The sequence below is a fragment of the Merops nubicus genome, unplaced genomic scaffold (genome assembly GCF_000691845.1).
Source record: "Merops nubicus isolate BGI_N331 unplaced genomic scaffold, ASM69184v1 scaffold13343, whole genome shotgun sequence".
Lineage (NCBI taxonomy): Eukaryota > Metazoa > Chordata > Aves > Coraciiformes > Meropidae > Merops > Merops nubicus.
The window spans coordinates 29,588-48,655 of record NW_008599662.1 but is presented as its reverse complement, the minus strand read 5'-3'; positions in this window follow the sequence as shown (position 1 = coordinate 48,655).

Here is a 19,068-nt window from a genome sequence, read left to right as displayed (position 1 = left end):
TGAACCAGAAACAGGACTAATCTTAGCTGAAATGTGATTGTCTCATGGGAGTTCTGCCAGAAATTTTGTGTCTTCCATATTAATTCTCCTCCTGTGTTTCTACTATGCATGGTGATATCTTGTCAGGAGATGGAGATGCCTTTGTGTGAGATATTAGGCATGCATTTCTTTAATAGTCCCTGAAGGTTGAATATTCTTTTCATACATTGCTTTTTTTCCAAGATTAAGAGAGCTATTAAATCTAATTAAATTGGGAATCAGGGAAGGAAAAGAAAGCACTTTTGTGGTCATAAAAGCAAGACAGTCTTTAATAATTTCAAATAATTTCTAAATAATTTCCAGTGTTTCTATTTGCACATCCTCTACATCCAATAACTCTTCTTCTAAGGTAATTTTTTACTCTAGACTTCAAATACTTCTCTTTTGTTAGTGGCCGGTAGAGTAAGAAACAATAAAGAAGACAACTCCTTGTTCAAGAAAGAAGACCTAGCTGCTAAGGAAAAACCCTTTGATTGTGTAAACCCTTTATGCTGTGCAATCCAGAAGTTCGTGACATTTTATCTTCTTTTAAAGTAGAGGCTATTAAAAAATCAGGTGCAATTAATAACATAAGCAGTGCTGTAGACTCCTGCAAAGTTTTACATTTTAATATTCATTAAATTGCTTTTGCATCCTCACCAATTCAGTGTTCAGAGCAGATTTTTCTACTGCTGACTCAGTACACACTACTGTAATGGCAGTGCATGCTACCTAAACTCTGGCTAAACTGGGGCATTTCAGAAAAGACAATCAGAAAGACCTGGAAAAAAAAAGAGGGTAGAGATTTCCTGTTAAAGAGGTGAAGCAGAGGAATCTGTATCTCAGAGTTCTGGTAAGGGCTGATCTATCCTAATTCCCTAAGAAGCATCTTAGAGCTCTGTCCATGAAAAGCTCCCAAAATCTGAGTCTCAGCCATACCAATCATCCCAGTTGTGTGAGGTTTTTAGGAAGGATGATTCCCACAGATGTGTGAAGAAGTTTGAAATGCATCTATGCAAAATAGCTGTGAGCTGGAGCTGCTCTTGGAAGGTGAACTGCACGTACAGCATGTCAGCAGGCAGCATCTGCCTTCAGTTTACTGGCTCTGAATCATTGTCAAGTGTAACTCTACTTATTCACCGAGACTTTTATTACTTCAACATGAAAAGTAAATTACAGCACTGATGCAAGTTGCGGGCTCTGTTTTTAATTTATGTCCAAAGATAATCCATTAAAACTGAATACAGAAAATTTTATAATTATTCTGCTGGGAAAATCAAGTTTCTACAGATTTCATTATGTAAACAAATGTCTGGACAGACTTCAGCTATCAAGAAGAAATACACATTTCAAAGACCACAAAGCTATAGCTACTATACTAAGTCATAAATTTTCAAACCTGCCAGATGAGAATAAATAAGTAGAATATTACATAGAATTGCAAAAAACAGAATGTCAAATGGAAATTCAATGGCCAAAGGCTAAGTTTTAGTTGTAGGGCTGAGATTGCATTGTCAAAATGTAATAGACACAGCAATGCCTACTTCCAAGAAAATTAGGGCAGATGATACATGGAACATTAGAGCTACTCACGTGGACTGTGAGGATTATATTAGCATGTATAATTATGATCCTTTTCTGATAAAACTGTTATAAAGACTAGAGTACCATGGTAACAGGGTACATGAAAGATAAACAATATGATAGTGAGCATTTTCCAATCTGTTACACAGCATAGGAGGCCTGATGGAGAACCAATAGCTTCAAAACTGATTTTTGAAAGAAAATAAAAGAGGCAGTCTCAAATTAATTCAATCAGAACATTTTTCAACAGTTTATCCTATTCAAATGTCCAGATCAATATAACCAAACAATTACTTGAGGGTAATCTGCCAACATACATGAAGTGTTCACTTGCAGTACTTACTACTTTTTCTACTAAACTGACTAAATAGTTTACAATTCTGACTGAGTGTACATCCTATGAGAGTGTATAACAGACTTGTGCATTGCATCTGTCTGAAATCCTGTCCTCATGACAAAGCAAATTAGAGCTTTGTCATTAACAAGGATTTTGACTATAATCAGGGAGAAAAAAGTTAAGTCCTTTTTGATGGAGACTGTTCATATTTAATTTCTTTCTGATTCTCAATAAAACAGCAACATTGTCCATAAAAGCAGTGACATGAACATCCTCATCTGTAAGTTTCCAAACTTTACTCCAAAGTAGTCATAGTGTTTCTGCCCAGCTTCCCCACAGCCAAGGTCTCCAAACTGTTTGGAAGTTGAAGAAAATCGTAGAGGCTTGTCCATACCTTGAAGTCTACACAGTTAAATCGAAAAATTTCAAGAAAATGGGTCAGTATTTCAGTCAGCTCTCATTTCTTCTTTATTTTTAATTATATAGTGTTGATACTTAATAGTGTAACATGCATGAAAGGCTTTTGTCTCATGGTGTGCTGGAAGAAAAAGATTTCTTCTTCCTTTTCCTCTTTTATTCTGGCACCAGGAAATCTGTGAGGTTTAATACTGTGAGCAGTAGGCAGCATCCAGTTTGTTTATTAAACTCAGAAAAGCTGCATTTCCAAAAGAGGTGGTCTTTTCTTTTGGGGAGAGGATAGGGAAAGGGAGTATCCGTTCCTCATCAGCAAAAGAAGAGGTACAGAATGGAAATAATTTATCTTAGATATATTGGAGTACCATCTGACAGTATCTCTGAAGACCTTTTAAAGCCAAATTTCCAGGGAAGACCAAACCACTTCCTCTGAAATAGAAAACAGTAAGATTTTGTTCCTTGAAAAAAATACAGAGTGTATGGCTTTCAGTTCCAAGTGTTGGGGAAGCTGGAAAGAATTTACCTTTTTCAAAGTGAGAAGCTAGTTTTTTAGATAGTTCTGCTGCTCTCAAGTCCTGGAGCTGCTTTTATAAATCTCCAGAGCTCTGCTGAGTTCCCACACATGTCACCTGAGGCAAGGACCCTCCTGAGCGTGCAGGTTGTCCCTGCCGAGGGTGGAGTTTGTTCTTCCCTGAGGGTCAGAGAGACAACTGAGAAGTGAGTGATGGGAGCAATGACTTCACAGTAAGACCCAGCAGATACATGACTGTGGGGGATTAACAACAGAATCACATGAGGGACAGCTGGTGCTCCTCACAGCTGTCCAGCTCTTCTTTTCAACCTCCTGTCTGTGGATTTTCTGTGTAAGCTAACTGTATCCATCCACTCCTGGACATGGCAAAGGCACAAATGTTGTTTCACAAGCCAGTGGTGCTTCTGTAGTTTGCTGCAAGGTTTCCCTGTCTCTTCTTAGTTGTCAGGTAGACTGGCTAATTCTGTGTCTTTGAGGAAGAGCTTGCTGACTAAAACAGATTTCTGTGTATCAATAGTCCCTTTCTTTCACAAACATCACTTGATTCCACTATGCATCTAGTGAGTTTTCTTCTCAAGCCTGAAGATGTCACTCACAGAGGCTTTGGAGAAGCCCAGACTCCAGTCATTCAGCCAAGGTTTGGTAGAGGTCTGCCACATTCCGCCAAATATCCCACACACCAGGTTACAGGTGCGCTGTGCTCCTTCTCCTCCCTCCTCTCCTTACTCCTCACCTCAAAGTATCTTCCTGGGCCTGAAAAATCTTTCAAAATGAGTGGTTCATCAAAGCTAGTGCATTCCAGGGAAAAAAAAATCCTTTTTGGCAAATCCGTGTATCCTGACAATAAACATTTCGAACTGAAGCCTCCTGTCTGGCTGTCCTCCTGTATGCCAAACATCCCACCTCTCTTCGAGTCTCCAGTGTCCCTATAACCATTTTCTACTCCAGGCTGAACTATCTTTTCAGTCATTTTTAGCTCACTGGATTTTCTATCTCCCTTCCCCAGATCTGTGCCTTTGGTAACACTTAATGCTTCTCTTCTCAGACAGAGGACGTAGCAACAAATTTGATCTACTTATTTTGTGGTTTTTTAGGCTTTACCAGACCCCACCTTTAGCTTTTATTTTCTATTATAAACATTTTTTGCTGCCTGTATGTTCTTGATCATCTGACATAAATCCTGACAATTTTTTTTTTGCAATCTAACATATAATTAGAGCTTACAGACTACATTTTGGCTCATTCATTCAGTTGTGGCAAAAGTCTGTTTCTTCCTCGTAAATACAGGATACAGTTTCTGTTTTGTTATTTTTGCCACACTGAAGACCCAACAAGGCCAATGGCAAAGAATTTGTGGGTTTTCTATAGCAAGATTAACTGAACAGGTAAAAACATCAGGAAACAATTCACAGTAGTTCCATAACTGATTGTTTTGAGGTATAGTGTTGGATTCTTTTTTCCCCTTTTATTTTATTTTATTTTAAGATTCTGGGGTTCATTTGATTTACTTCCACATTGGCTATGTGTGTATTACATTATATTCATGTAACATAACTACAGATAAACTGTTTCAGTCTTTAGATAACACAGATTAATTTTAAGTATTTGGTCAAACTTAGTCTGCTCATAAGAGCTACAGAGTGGTGCCCACTCTTAAAAATCTACCCAAAGAGAAGTCAGAGGCGTTCAGATTTCCACTTCATGCTTTTAGCTGGGTTTGAGGCTCCAGGAATATTTTGGAGATAACTTGTGAATATGTTCTTGTTCTTGAGGGGGGAGAAAGGAGCACTTGCATCTCCAAAATATCCTGAAGCTTCTTTTCAACCCAATCCAAACAGAAATTTACAAATGAAGTATTTGCATTCAGGTGTTCAGAGATGTCAAACTACAGAAACTGATGGACATTTTTACACCAACTCCTCCTGGGTTACTTTGTTTTGTTGGTGAGCAATATCATTTAATTTCCACTACCATTTTTGTTGCATTTATCAATTTCAAAGAAAGGGTGTTGTTTAAGTAGGTCAGATGTCTTGATTTGGTATCAATTGACATTTATACTTGCTTGTTAAACTTTTATGACTCCAGGTATATGAACATTGCTTGAAAGCATGCAAATTGTTGGTTCCAGTTTTGATGCTGTTTTTCTAGATTAGCATTTAATATAGTTAAATGTGGATTGATAGGGGCGATATTTGAATGCAAGTCAAGTTTAGAACAAAATTGGGTTTAGACAGAAATAGTGTTGGGCTGGAAAAATCTCATTAAATATTAAACCTACATTTCTACTGATCCAAATTTAGCATTTCAGCCTAATATAACACCAAAAAAAAAAAAATTAGGAAAAATATACAGATCCTGTTTGTAGATCTTACCTGAAACTAAATGGTATAGTTTCAGTTTTGGGAGAGTTCCAGTCAAAACAAAAGCTAAGGAAAAATTCCAAGTTCTCCCATCTCTAAGCATTACTTACAAAGATACAGTATTTTGCAGCATATGGCAGTGTGTATGTGTATATATATATATATATATAGCAGTGTAGCAAGGCAGAGTTTGAACTTTTAAGGCAAAGATTCTTTATGGCTTTGTAACTTCAGAGAATTAATGTACCATTGACAGAAATAGAAGAATATATATGATCGTTTTGATATATTTGTGAGATAGGTTTCACAGAGCCCAATATTTTTTGTGCAAAATGCCTTAAATCACTTTCCGTAGGGCTAATGCAATTGAATTTTTTTCTGTATATAGCCTTTTATAATAATTACTTCGGATGCAACACTAGACTTTTCTTTCCACTACAATCATATACAGCCTTATGATTACTAACTACAGCAGAAAGACTACGAAAGCTCTGCTTCATTAGCTGTAAATGCACTTTCAGTCCACTCGTAGACTTACAGTTTGGAAGCAAGAAGTGACATTGCCAAGAGCACAAGACCTTCCTGATGGGCAATCTCTACATTGTCTCAGGCCTGAAATCCTTTCCAACTGACTCCTTTTCCTCTCACCTCATCTGTCTTCATGAAAACCAGTTGTGTCTTAGAGCCTTGAGTCACCCCATTTAGCACTAGGCACTTCAGGGAGCAGGTTGCTCACCAGGGTTGTCATTCTAGATCACTACAGTTAGTCATAAGATGGGCACCTCCATATCTTGGAAGAGGCTTAGCTCTCTTCCCTGCACAGGCAACCTGGGATGACAAGGTCTGTCATGTAGGCACCTCACTTAAGCGCCTGGAGGTACTTGTTGCTGGTGAGGTGGGGGATCCAGGCTTCACCCAGGCTCTCTCCTCTCCTCCTCCTTGTCTGCACAGCGGTGCCTCTTCTTCATGCCAGTGCTGAACTGAGGAAACTGGAGATGGAACCCATCTGGGGAGGTCATAGCATAATGACTGCTGTAACTAGACGTACAACCAACCTGCATTGTTCTGCATGCTGTCTGATGCTGTTACGTTTATATCTTTCCTTATAAGACATTTTAAACTGTTGACTACCCTAGTTATGAACATGCTAGACAACTGCCTTCACTGCGCATATGCAGAAAGGACAGAGGTCAAACAGGTCTCTCCTGCAATCCCAGATGTCTCTCCAAGGCTGGTGAAAGTGCACAGGGCTCAAGCCAGCTCAGAGAGTTGATGAGGAGTAAGGTGCACATCACCAAAGGGCAGAAAGCAGATTACTACAGTGCCTCAGGAGTGAGAGCTGCAATAAAGATACCCTTCAGGTATCTTGGAAGGAAAATATGTGTCTTCTCAGAGGTCGGTAGACAAGGCACGGTTAATATACACAGGTAATACTGACAAACCACTAACACACCTCTTGCAAAACTGCTGATTGTTGTGACAGAAGAGAACTTTTTAAAGACTTTTCTGAATTAATTTCTGACTGAAATTAATAAAGTGATCATTAAAATAATTAAAATAACTGAATACCGCTGATCAAATTCCTTGGTATTCCCTCCCATCTCTTGGGACTCCATAATGAGGACGTCCTATTTCTTTCCCCAAACTACATTTTGGGGGTTGGTACTTGAAATGTGGCAGAAACCAAAAGCCCTAGCTGTAAAGCACCCGCTCAGTGTTGGCTCTTCTAGGTCTCCTGTTCTTCCACTGTGTTTTCCTTTTTTGCACTTCTGAGAATGACACACTCACATGGTACACGTGAGCATGCATCTCTCTCCCTGTGTATGCATTTATTTACACATATACCCACATATGTATCTCTATAAATACAGCCACAAACCAGTCCATGTAAAAGAATATTAGAAGGGTTTCGTTTACTAGAATGCTTGACACAGACCTAACCAGGAGAGTCCCAGGCAGGGGCTTGTGCTTTAGAGATGATTGTAGCTTGTGTCTCTGTAAGTGTGGTTGCAGTTTCCTGAAATAACTGTCGAAAAGTGTGAGTCTGCAGAAATTGTTTTGGAACATCTGCTGGCACTAGTAAGGAAAGCGTAAAAGAAAAGACAACTACCCAGATAAAACCAGAAACCTAGTATCTCGTTCATAGCATTTTGGGGCTTTAGTGATATGAATTTCATTATTTCTTGGGTTTTATTTGAACAAAAAAAAAAACTTGTAAAAGCTCACTGAGCTTTTTAGAACCCTACCTCCTTCCTTTCAGGCTTCGATAATTGTTAAATGATGACTTTTCTATATTTATGAAAATATGTTCTTCAAAGATGAATTGGGTGAAATACTGATCATTGAAACTGTCATCCTATTAGGTGTTTTTTTAAAAAATGAAATTCATAATCCATGGAAAATGGCTCTTACTTCCAATGGCATCATCTGACCCCTCTTAACTGAACTACAGATTTATAATCGTCACTGTCCTTCCCCCAAGAATAACATTGACACGACAATACCCAGTGGATTACCCCCACAGCCACTGGGGGTTTTTCATCACATCTTTCCACACACTTTCTTCCAGAAAGTTTTGATTAGTAGAAACGCATTTGGATTTCCCTGTGGATAAGAAGGAGGGAAGTGTCTGACATTTTCGAGACGATCTCAGGCGGTACTGTTCGGCCCATTGCTTTTCCATTTCCCCTTGAGTCTTTACTAAGCCCAGTGCACAACAGCTAATGTGGTTTTCACAAAGCAGTGATCAGTAATGTAAATACCATTTCTTCCCTCAAGACTTATAATGAATTCTGCGTTTCTCAAGCTCGTTTCTTTCACAGTTTGTCATGTCGGGGGTGTTAAAGATGATATTTGGAAATCACAGAACAGTTAAACCGTAAACTACTGTGTTCCTGTCCATTAGTAAGAAAAGTTTGATTGCAGGGATATTTTGTTGGAAGGGTTGTATTAACAGTCATTTACATACATACATATATATATATATCTGTAGTGCTGCTCCTGCTTCTTTCATGTACCTTAAAATTACTACCAGGTAATGAATGACCTCCTATTAAACTCATTTTTTGGTAACGCATCTTCCTGAAATATAGAGAAGACCTTGCTGCTCAGCCAAGGCAGTTTTGCCTGGTGCAATATTATGCTACTAGACAAAGGCATCTGAAAAGGCCGTACATTTTATTTTCTAAATCAATACTTTCTTTTGCTGCCTACTGAAAAATCCTTTTTTAGTGCTTACAATGCATTTGAGAGTTAGGATAGGATTGTAATATTCAGTAACAAACTGAGACAATAACTAGTGTCCTTAAAGATTAATTTTATTTGCCCTGCCTTTTGCCTGCAAACATTATCCACATAATGCTTTTCAGACAGATTGTACTTTGTTAGTTTCCCTGCTTCATAGTATACATATATTAATGAATATGTATTTTCATTGATGACAGTGTAAGGCAAGTTATTTCTCTCATAGTGTTATTCTACTGTTTATTCATGTGCATATTTTAAATTTGCAATGGCTTGTTGGAAAGTTGAATTGATTGTCACTGATTACTAGCCAAAGTTTTGCTTTTGTTAAGACACCATTACATAAAATTCCAATCGTTACATGAAAGTTTAATTCTAACTACTAGATCTTAAGGATATTCTTTTCAAAATCACAGTAAACGCTTTATCAGTGAATCTCCACAAAAACACTGTGTTAAAAATGTTAGAAAACATAGTTTTTCCCATTGTCTTTATAATGAGAAAAAGAGAGACTTTTCTCTGTTAAACAAGAAGATATATTGACCTTTATATTAATCTTGCCGTAATTGGACTCGTAAAGCATTAGAATATAGAATCTTCAATTAACAAACTCTCCATGCAGAGAGAGCAATATCTCAGCTGAAAAACATCAGGCTGCTTGTCAGGAAAGTCTTACTGATGCAACACACAAAATCATACGCAGGCCATCTACTATAGTTGCAGCAACTACTGTCACGTGCAACGTCAAGAAAGCAATGAGGGAGTCAAACTACCTGCCCAATGCCACGAGATCTCGGCTGCCTCTACTATCAACAGACAGAAACAGGGAAACATATTCTTTCCACCTGCTGCAGGTGCATATATATGTTGCTCCTACTTCTCTCTGTTGACAGTACAGAGGATCCTTGGTCTGGCATCATGGTATAATAAGCTGTGTGAATGATTCATGATTGTCTTCAGCTTGGAAACCATTATAGACATGCACGGTGCCATAGTAGGTGGTTTGTGCATAGCCCATTAACCCAAGTGTTAAAGACAGGCAATCAGGAGCAGACATTTTTGGTGAGGTAACTATTCCCAGGGTGTATGGATAACAGCTCCCCAGTGTAACCTCTTTCAATCCAAAGCTTAAAAAGTGTTACAGCAATCTGGACAATGTCATTTACGCTGTGTGAGGACTATGCAATGGAGGATCAGAAGCAGCTTCCCCAGCCTCTCTGGTCTTCCTTCCACTGAAGCTAGTGAGAGTTTGCCATCAGCTCCAGCGCCAGGAGAAGCAAATCCAACAAGTTTGACACTAACCATTTAAATCTGCACTTAAATCCTCAGTGTCTATCTCTCAGTCAACATTGATGACACTTACTTTATTCACAATTACAATAATAATAAAGTGTGGGGCGATCTTTACACTGTTGCTTAATATTCAGTACTGTATGTATATATATATACTTGACACCTCAGTGAAGACTTTGACATGCCTTATTCATTCTAGTTATTTTTATGGTATTGGTTTTGTTTAGATTGCTTTACCGTATGAAGAATAAAACTATAACTGCTCTGACTTAAAATTGTCCAATTCATTTTTATCCAAGATGTGTTAAACAAATCTAAATCATGCTCATCAGTTCTTCTCATTCTCATCACCCTTCACTCACACCATGAAGGCAATGTATATTGGTGGTTTGAAAACAGGGATTTGATATTCTCTGATGGACTACAATAAATATCTGAAGTAAGTACCTGCCTTGTGTCTTGTGGTTTCTTGGCTGTGAAATGAGAAGTGCTCTCTGCAGGCCAGCAATGTTAAATCCCATGATTGTCAGCTATTGGAGAATCATGAGGTAAAATGAATCTTTAAAATAATTTATGAGGAGTTCATTTTACAGCATTCTCTTTCCAGCTATATTTAGGTGCCAGGCATGTTTCCCTAAAATCTGTCAGAGAAGTGAAGAACATTGTGGAAGTGTCAAAAGGCATGACATCTAAGGATGAAATTTCAGGCAGGAGTTATTTATTCTCTTGCAAAAGGTGAGAGCTTTCTGTGACTACATGTAAGATAGATTTTAAAATGATACTCAATTGTTATTTTGACTTACTTCGTAGTCTTAAAACAATCAGGTTGGGAGCTAATTTAATGGTAACATTTTATCTCAATTGTTGAACATCTCTTTTTTTTTTACATCTGATTGCCCATGATACAGGAGTCTTAAAATGCAAATCTATCTTTAAGAGATGTGGAATCTGGCAAATTACAGGGATCTGTTTCTCTATTCTAGTTTGATTTATTCTGATTTCTGCAGTGGAGTCTAAGATTCCATACTAGGTTTTTAAACTGTCAATACAGCCTCCTTAAAATTATTCTGTTGATTTGGTTTAAGGGTTTTGTTCAGCTGCCTACATATGGCTGTCCGGTGTCCCTTTAAACAGCTTAGGCTAGCCAAGACATCTTTTCAGAGCCAGTAGACATGACACAGGACCTACAGAGGCCCTGTACCCTTCCAGATTGGCAGCTGGACGTCCAGATGGGACGGTGTCAAGAACCTTAAATGAAATTAAAGGCCTAAGTTTAGGCAAAAGAATCAATTTCCTAAATCTGGATGAGCCGAATCCCACCCTAACCTGGTACAAACCTAGATTTGGGACAACTGAATCTCAGCCTGAGGACAGGTTTTGTTGTCTAAATATCAGCACTGTTGCCATTCTGGGTACTGGAGGGTTCAGTTCAGCTGCCCACTGGATCTGTTGTATATCCTGTGTCCACATCTTCTAATCCCACTCGTTATGTCTTGGATTTTCTGGGATATCTTAAATGGCACTGGGCACTTTTGTGGGGCTCATTGAGTCACAGCTTGTATTGCACCCAAGATATCTGTGTGTAGCTGGCAAATATGCAGAGCAGCAGTAAACACGTGCCTTTTTGGGGGAGGGGCTGGAGCCAAGGCATGGCACCCCTGAGCATCTCCAGGAGCACTGTATTACCTACTTGTGGGTACCCACACTAAGAGTCCAGGGTAGATGAAGCCTGCTGCCTTCTGAAGATGTCTGTCACTCAACAGAGGGTGAGCAGCTCATTTCAAAACAGCATTCATGGACAAATTGTTCAAGCAGGGTTGGAAATGTACTCGCTTGTCTAGAGCAGACTGCTTTGTTCCCCATTCTAGACCAAAATGCTGAGTTTTCAGAGTTTTAAATATATATACATATATATTGCCATTTTCAGCCTTTGAAAAATTATTTCCATGTTCTTATAATTTTGCAGTATTCTTTATTTTCTTAACACAAGGCAAAGCCTGCTGTGCATATTTCATGCTCTACAAGGAGAAAAAAAAAAACAATTGCTTATCATAGAAGAGCTTAGTGGAAGCACCAGTTCAAAATTCTGCTACTTGCTTGAAGAGACATTACCTGCAATAATGCATAGAGTCTTCTGTGAATCATGGAAAATCTGACAATTAATAACTCCTTTTAATTGTTATTCTTTTCTCAGGTACCTATCGTAAGATTCTATTAATTAATAGTGCCTTGCCTTAAACCCTGCTGGAACAGAGTGAAAATGTGAATTGCTAGAGATTTGACTCAGTTAAATGTCCAAAATCTAGCTGCCTATTCAAACACCACTGAATCCCTTTAGTCTAACATTATCAGAGGACCATTTTCTCTGCCAGATTTCTGATATTTGTTTCATGACCATGTGAAATGTTTCAAGTCTATTACGTTCTTTTGTCTCATCAGAATGCAAATAAAATTCAAGTGGAATGAAATGTGAGAAAGTATTTTAAAAAGTGAAAATGTAACTAGCTAACTGTTTGAAAACAACAGATGCTTTTATTTAAATGGCAAGTAAAGGTTCTGGTCTGTTCTTTTACATTTTAGAATCATAGAATTGTTTTGGTTGGAAAAGACCTTTAAGATTATCAAGTCCAACCATTAACCTACCATTACCAAGTCCACTGCTAAACCATGTCCCTAAGCACTGTATCGACACATCTTTTAAATACCTCCAGGGATGTGGACTCCACCACTGCCCTGGGCAGCCTGTTCCAGTGCTTGACAACCCTTTCAGTGAAGACCTTTTCACTTGGTCTTTTTGAAGTTCACACAGTTGGCCACAGCCCAACCAGCCAGCCTGTCCAGGTCCCTCATGTAAAGCCTTTCTACCCTCAAGCAGATCAACACTTCCACCCAACTTGGTGTTGTCTGCAGACTTACCAAGGGTGCACTTGATCCCCTCGTCCAGATCATTGGTAAAGATGCTCAACAGAAGTGGCCCCAATCCTGAGCCCTGGGGAACACCACTTGTGACCGGCCACCACCTGGATTTAGCTCCATTCACCACCACTCTTTTGGCCCAGCTGTCCAGCCAGTGTTTTACCCAGCAAACAGCACACCCATCCAAGCCATGAGCAGCCAGTGTTTTTCATAAGAATGCCATAAGAAACAGAGATGATATTTGAAAAACAGCCTGAGCATTGAAATTATATTGTTATGTTAAATTGTGAAGCTTTACTAAATTTATTGGCACACTCTTGTTTTAACACACTATTGAATGTAATATCATATTTGCATACGTGAAATGCATATCCATTCACTTGACTTTTTTGGGTAGTGTAGATGGCAAACATTAATATTAAAGTCTAATCTACTGTTGTCACTAATCCAGGAAAAGCTGAGGCCTGAGAAAATGTTTTCTCATGCATTGCAAAGCTCAGACATACCAGGAAGCCATCAAATACAGGTGCCAAGCTAATAGGAAGAATGTGCAGGTGTCAAGTATTTGCACTGAGATGTAAATGCAATGAAAAACTCCCCTGGAACTTGGGTCTGCATGAAAGATAATACAGTCTTATAAGCAGAGAGACCATAGCCCATTTTTGTGCTCAATTTTAAGAACAGGTTCACCTGCCCGAGCGTGGCCCATGGAGGGGAGTGTGGGGATGGGCAGCCCACACAGCCAGGAGGTCTGGGGATGAGGGTGCAATGAAAGGAGCATTAAAAATATGGGGGGCCTGGAGAAGGCACTAGCCTCCTGCAAAAAGATAGCTTTGATTCTTTACTGCAAATAGATTATTTGAAGAGATGGTGAGTATTGGAGAGAGAGGAAAGGAAAATGGAAGAAATCCAAGACTCACAGAATAATAGAATTAAGAGGAAAAAATTGAGCTGAGTACCAGTAAAAATACCCTTAAAATGAAACAGATAAAGATGCCAAGTATGGTCCCTGATATTATTTTTTTTCAGATGAAGTTTCTCTTTCTTGGCTTTTTTTTTTTCTGGCTAATGATTTTCTTCAATTATGCATTTATTCAGTTTTGGCACAGACATTAATGAATACAAAACAATCAATAAAGTGAATATAAATACAGAAATTCCTGAAAAACTCTTAATTAGATGTTAAAAACTTCAATCTTTTAACTTTAACCTTGACTATACTTAAAATGGCTAAGAGTACATACAATACAAATGGTTAGTACATGGGACAACTATTTGTGCTACACATTTTATAGTGCTTTTTAAAAACACAGCTAGGTTTAAGCCTCATTCTACCTTCTCCCACTGTTACAAGTATTAATATATATGTTAGAGGGGATGAAATAGATATATTTGTAAAGCAAGGCTGAAAAAGCCAAGCAGACAAGGTAAGCAGTATGAAAGAGGAGGGAGACTGGAGAAGTCTCCAGAGGAACCAGGAGAAGTGAAATCTCTGGGTACCTCTGAGCAGAAAACAGCTGGGGCAATCCTGCCCTGTGATGCAAACTCACCAGAAATTTGGATAGGCTTTATTTTTTTTTCCATTTCCCAACTGTTTTGAAGCTTGGAAAACTTTATTTCCAATTCAGTAGTCCTCACTGTATGCGTAGTTACCTGTGCCCTGAAATGTTGAAATATGTGGGGGAACGCTCCCTGAAACAATTTCAAAGATCCTTAACCATGTCACAGCCACAACTGAAAATTAAGGGATTTCTAGTCTACAGCAAGCTGCTCCACTACATGCTCCATGAAATGTGGAAGGAAAAAAGTCTGATGTTCCCTAGCAGCAAAATGAATTTACTGGAACTTGTCAGGCAAAGGCAGTATTCCAAAGAGTCATTTTGTTGTCCAATAAATTCCCATTTCCATTCACTTTGCTCTGTAAAACCCGTTCTTACCTTGCTTCCAAATGAAATAAATCACGGAATATTGGAGAAAAGTGGAAGGAGCAATTTTGTGCAGTGATACTAGAGATGTGCTTTCTAGATAAAAACCATACTGGTACTGAATGACTGACAGGAACTAAGGCAAAAATGAGCATGAGACAGGCTGTTGTGTGGAGATGACACAAATTCTTCTGTCTGAATAACAGAATTAAGTATACATCAGAAAAACAAGACTAGCAATCCCCTGATCGAGCTAAAAAATTTAGATACAGGGAAGACTGAAGTGAAAAGTGCTGCTTTTTTTCCTCCCTTTTCAGTTTTAAGTAGAAATATACCTTTTATCTTTCTGTTCATCTGTCTTAGCACAGCCACTGGAGTATATGTCTTTCTTACCAGCAGATAGGTGTAGTGTAGATGAACTCTGTGCTCTGTCATCTGTCTCTCCATATGTCACATCCCTGATTAAATATCTTTAATTGGGAGGTTGCATTTAAAACCAATGAATTCTACATTAAAACCAAATGCTTTCATTGTTTTTGCAAAATCATGAGACTTACCCTAAGATTACACATGGAAAGTATTGAAAGGAAAAGAAAAGGAATGAGTGTACTAGGCCTGAATAAAAGGTTGATTTTTCCTACTGTTGAAAATCCATCTCTTTTTTTTTCTCAGGAAGGATTGTGCTTTGCCTTCACGAGAGGTATTTTTCAAAGCTCCAAGCTGAATTCTAAACCCATAGGGTTTGGCACACGGAGTGGGTGTACACATCTGCAGAAGAAGCAGTCTTTTTACATCTCATTGAAGCTCCCATCTCCAGGCTCAGGGAGGAGATGCAACCTCCTTGGGCTGTGACACGAATCTGAACAGCCTCAGAGCTGCTCTAAATGAAGCCATTTGTTCACATCTCTGCCGGACAGCTGTGCCAAGGGGACAGCAGAGAGAGTAGCACGCCAAGCAAGAGTGCACCTGCTAACCACAAAGCCAGTTCTTGATGTAGGTCCTAAGGACTGGAAGTAAATCTGATGTGCACCTGCAAGGGCTGAGCACAGGGACTCTCCTGACGAGGCTCCCCTCAGGCACAGCCAACCAGAGCAACGCAGAAAGCAGCAGCTCTTTGGCAAGGTCTCCCCACTCTGGGCAGCCTCTGCCCATGGGATGGCAGGACACAGCAGCATGAAAGAAAGTGGAAGAATTTCTGCATAAAAGCTAGGCTCGGTTTGAAAGTGCCTGGCAAAAATGAAAAAGAAACCCAATGAAGAAAGTTTAATAAGCACTTCAGGCTTTAGCTGAAATTGGTGGCAACCAGCCCAAAAGAAGCCAGTCATCAGCCTTATTCCTGACAATAACAGCCTCTGAACATTTAACATCTAATTTAGTAGCTTTTCAGTTAATTCAGGCAGAGAAGGCAACTGTGAAACTGTTACAGATACTTGAGCAATAACACCTCCATGTAAAAATGAAGCTGCTGAAAGATGTTTTCAAGCAAAAGGCACAGGGGAAAGAAAAAAAAAAAAAAAAAAGAAAAAAGCCAGTGAAACCTCAGGAGACCTTCTTCAAAGTCAGAAGAGAAAAAAACCTGCTAAGAGATGGGCTGGACCAAACCCTCAGAGATGGACGGCAGGGAGACAGGCCTGGAAGCAGCCTGGGACACAGCAATGACATCAACAAGTGAAAGGAGCCACAAGAGGGGACTCTGGGGCACTACCACTGAACATTGAAGCACCGGTCTCCCAGGCATCAGCTGACATAAAATACAACTCACCACAGGCAAAACAGCCAGCTGAGCTCTCTGCTGCATGACTGCAAAAAAGAAGGAACCACAGAAGGAGACCCACCCACCACAGGCATAACCACAGTGCTGAAAAAGGAGCTTTTTAAGCTGAGAAAGCCTGAGGGCAGAGGTGAGGGCTGAAAAAAACTTCATCTGAGCTGGAAACCAAGTGAGTGCCTGCTTTAGTCAGGCACTTGGAAGTGCTGCAAAGCACAGTGGTGGGACTCAGCACGTGCTTTATTTCCATACTGGCTATTGAAGTTGCTCCAGGGTTCATGGGTTTGTCAACAGACCAGAGACGACAAGGCAGTAAAGGGAGGAGAGACAAACAGGGAGGGATCACCTGCTGTGAAAGAGACCTGACTGCTTATTCCTTCTCCACAGGATAGCTTGGTACGTTCAAGTCTCTCACTCTCCTGTCACATTCACTACCTTAGTTGCTATCTGCAAATCCCATCTCTCTGGGCATAAAAGTGGCCAGTAAGCGTGAAAGGCAAACATGTGGTGATGGTAACACCATCATGAGAGCAGTCAGAACTGGTGAAGAAGATCAAGACAGGCAAAACGAACCAGATTCTGCAGTTAGGTGCATACCTGGAGCTTTTTTCTCACATTTCATCCTTGCAGGGTGGCCTGCTAGTAACACAGCATGATTTTGGATCTGTGCAAGACAAGGGCTTATACATTGGCCTAATCCAAAAGCCAGTGTAGAGGTAACTTGATGTCCATGGTCTTCCAGCCTGTAGGAGAAGAGGTGGATGCCCCTCACAAGAAGAAAGAGCTGCTGTGTGAAAAGATGGCCAGCACTGGTATCATTCCTTGTCTTCTGGCCATTCACACCTTGGAAAGCCTAGGTCTAGCAAAGAGCTCTGGTAGATGAGTATCTCCCCATAGCTGTGTCTCAGCTACAGGAGCATTCCATTGGAGCAGGATCCCAGATGCAGCTCTGCTGGTAACCTGAATTTCTCCAGGCAGCTGTGGGCAGGGCACTTAACTGGCTGCATACGCTACATAAAGGGCCAAAGCAAGATTTAGGAAACTGAAGTACTATTTCCTTCCTAGTTGCCAGCAGCCTGCATGCCTGGTTCTGTAAGTGTATATCTCCATTACTAAATTTAGCTGGAAGTCTTTGAATCTGCTTCTTTCCCTTTTCTACCCCTCACAAGCAAAGGCACACAATGCCTCTCCCAAAAGCAGTGGGAAGTAAGCAGTTAGAAGAAGCAGAAAGCCAGTCATTGCAACTTCCAGTTTTACAGCACTAGCCATAAGATGCTGTTGCTTTACATGCTTCTTCCCTAAATCAGAGGCAGAATCAGAACAGATTCCTCTTCAAGCATTTAGCTGAACAACCAGCAATGAGATTTAATTTAATTCAGAAAACAGATTTTCATTAATTCCTTCAGAGAATTTTCATGATAATCATTTGCACAAAGGCACAGGCCATGACTGAAAGAGATGATGTGGCTGCCACCAGCTTACTACACAGTCAAAAAATTAGGCACTGACCCACTGGATGACTCAGAAAGAGGCATTAGCTGCCCAGAGATCCAATACAGCAAATTGAGAGAGACATTAACTAGTGACTAGAGAGAATTAAACTCCTCAGAAAGATAATCCACACAAAAGCCCTATACATAGAGCTGTCTAGATAACAAAAACACTGAGAAAGGGATGATTTTGAGCAGTTCTCACTCTCTGCAGCTTAAACATCTCATTTGCAGCTATGTGTTACATGCTCAAAGCTTTTGGTCTGAGGAAAGCACTAATGCAGGAATTATTTTAAAGGGAAGGGATGGTAATAATTACACCTATCTCAGATTGAAGTCTCCCAGGAGTGCACCTCTCATCTGCCAGCAAAGTGTCTTGAGGAAAAGGTGACTACAGAGAGGGATGTGCTGGTCCCCCATCCTTCTCCCTGGGCTGAGCTGGGTGACTGCTCTGTTATGAAGGTGAGAGGAAAAAGCACTGGGCAGAGGTGGTCCATGGGCACCAGCAACCCCTGTCCCTGGTGGGCACTGCCCTCCCTGTCCCCATTTGGGTGCTTGTGCTGAGCCCAGCACTGCTGACTGCTCATCCCAGTGGGCACCGCTCCATGCTCCCACCCCACCCTGACTCCAGGAGGTCAGGTCATGCTTTGTGCTGGTTTTTTAGGACCAAAACACCAGGGTGTCCTGGGCTCTGTGCAGACTGGGCATGCTGTGCTTTCAGTATTGTTTTCTTCAGCTTAGGAGTCTGTGGGAGCCTTTGCCTCCAGGTATGGGACAGAAGAGTCCCTTTTCATCTCACCCAGGCAGTAATAGCTTCAGTACAATTTATGCAACAATAGATTGCAGATATTTACCAGCACCTGCATAAGCCAGCAACAGAAAAAAAAAAAAAATGTCTTTTCTGTAGTTTGGGATGAGTGGAACATTAAAACCTGCAAAACCAACCTTTGCAGTCAGACTTGCTGCAGGATTTCCTCCAACCGTTGTGTAGTGTTCCTTTTTTCTCAGTTTTCTTCCTTTTTAAGTATTTCATATAAAGTTTAACTGCGCTTCCTCCCTTCACCAAGGACACAACTGTCTCTGGTTGCTAGACCACGACTGTACTTTTTTAAAAGGCAGAGAGACAGCTTTCTGGTGTCACCAGGTAATTTTCCCCGAAGCCGCGAGAGGGCAGGTTGTGTTCTCTAT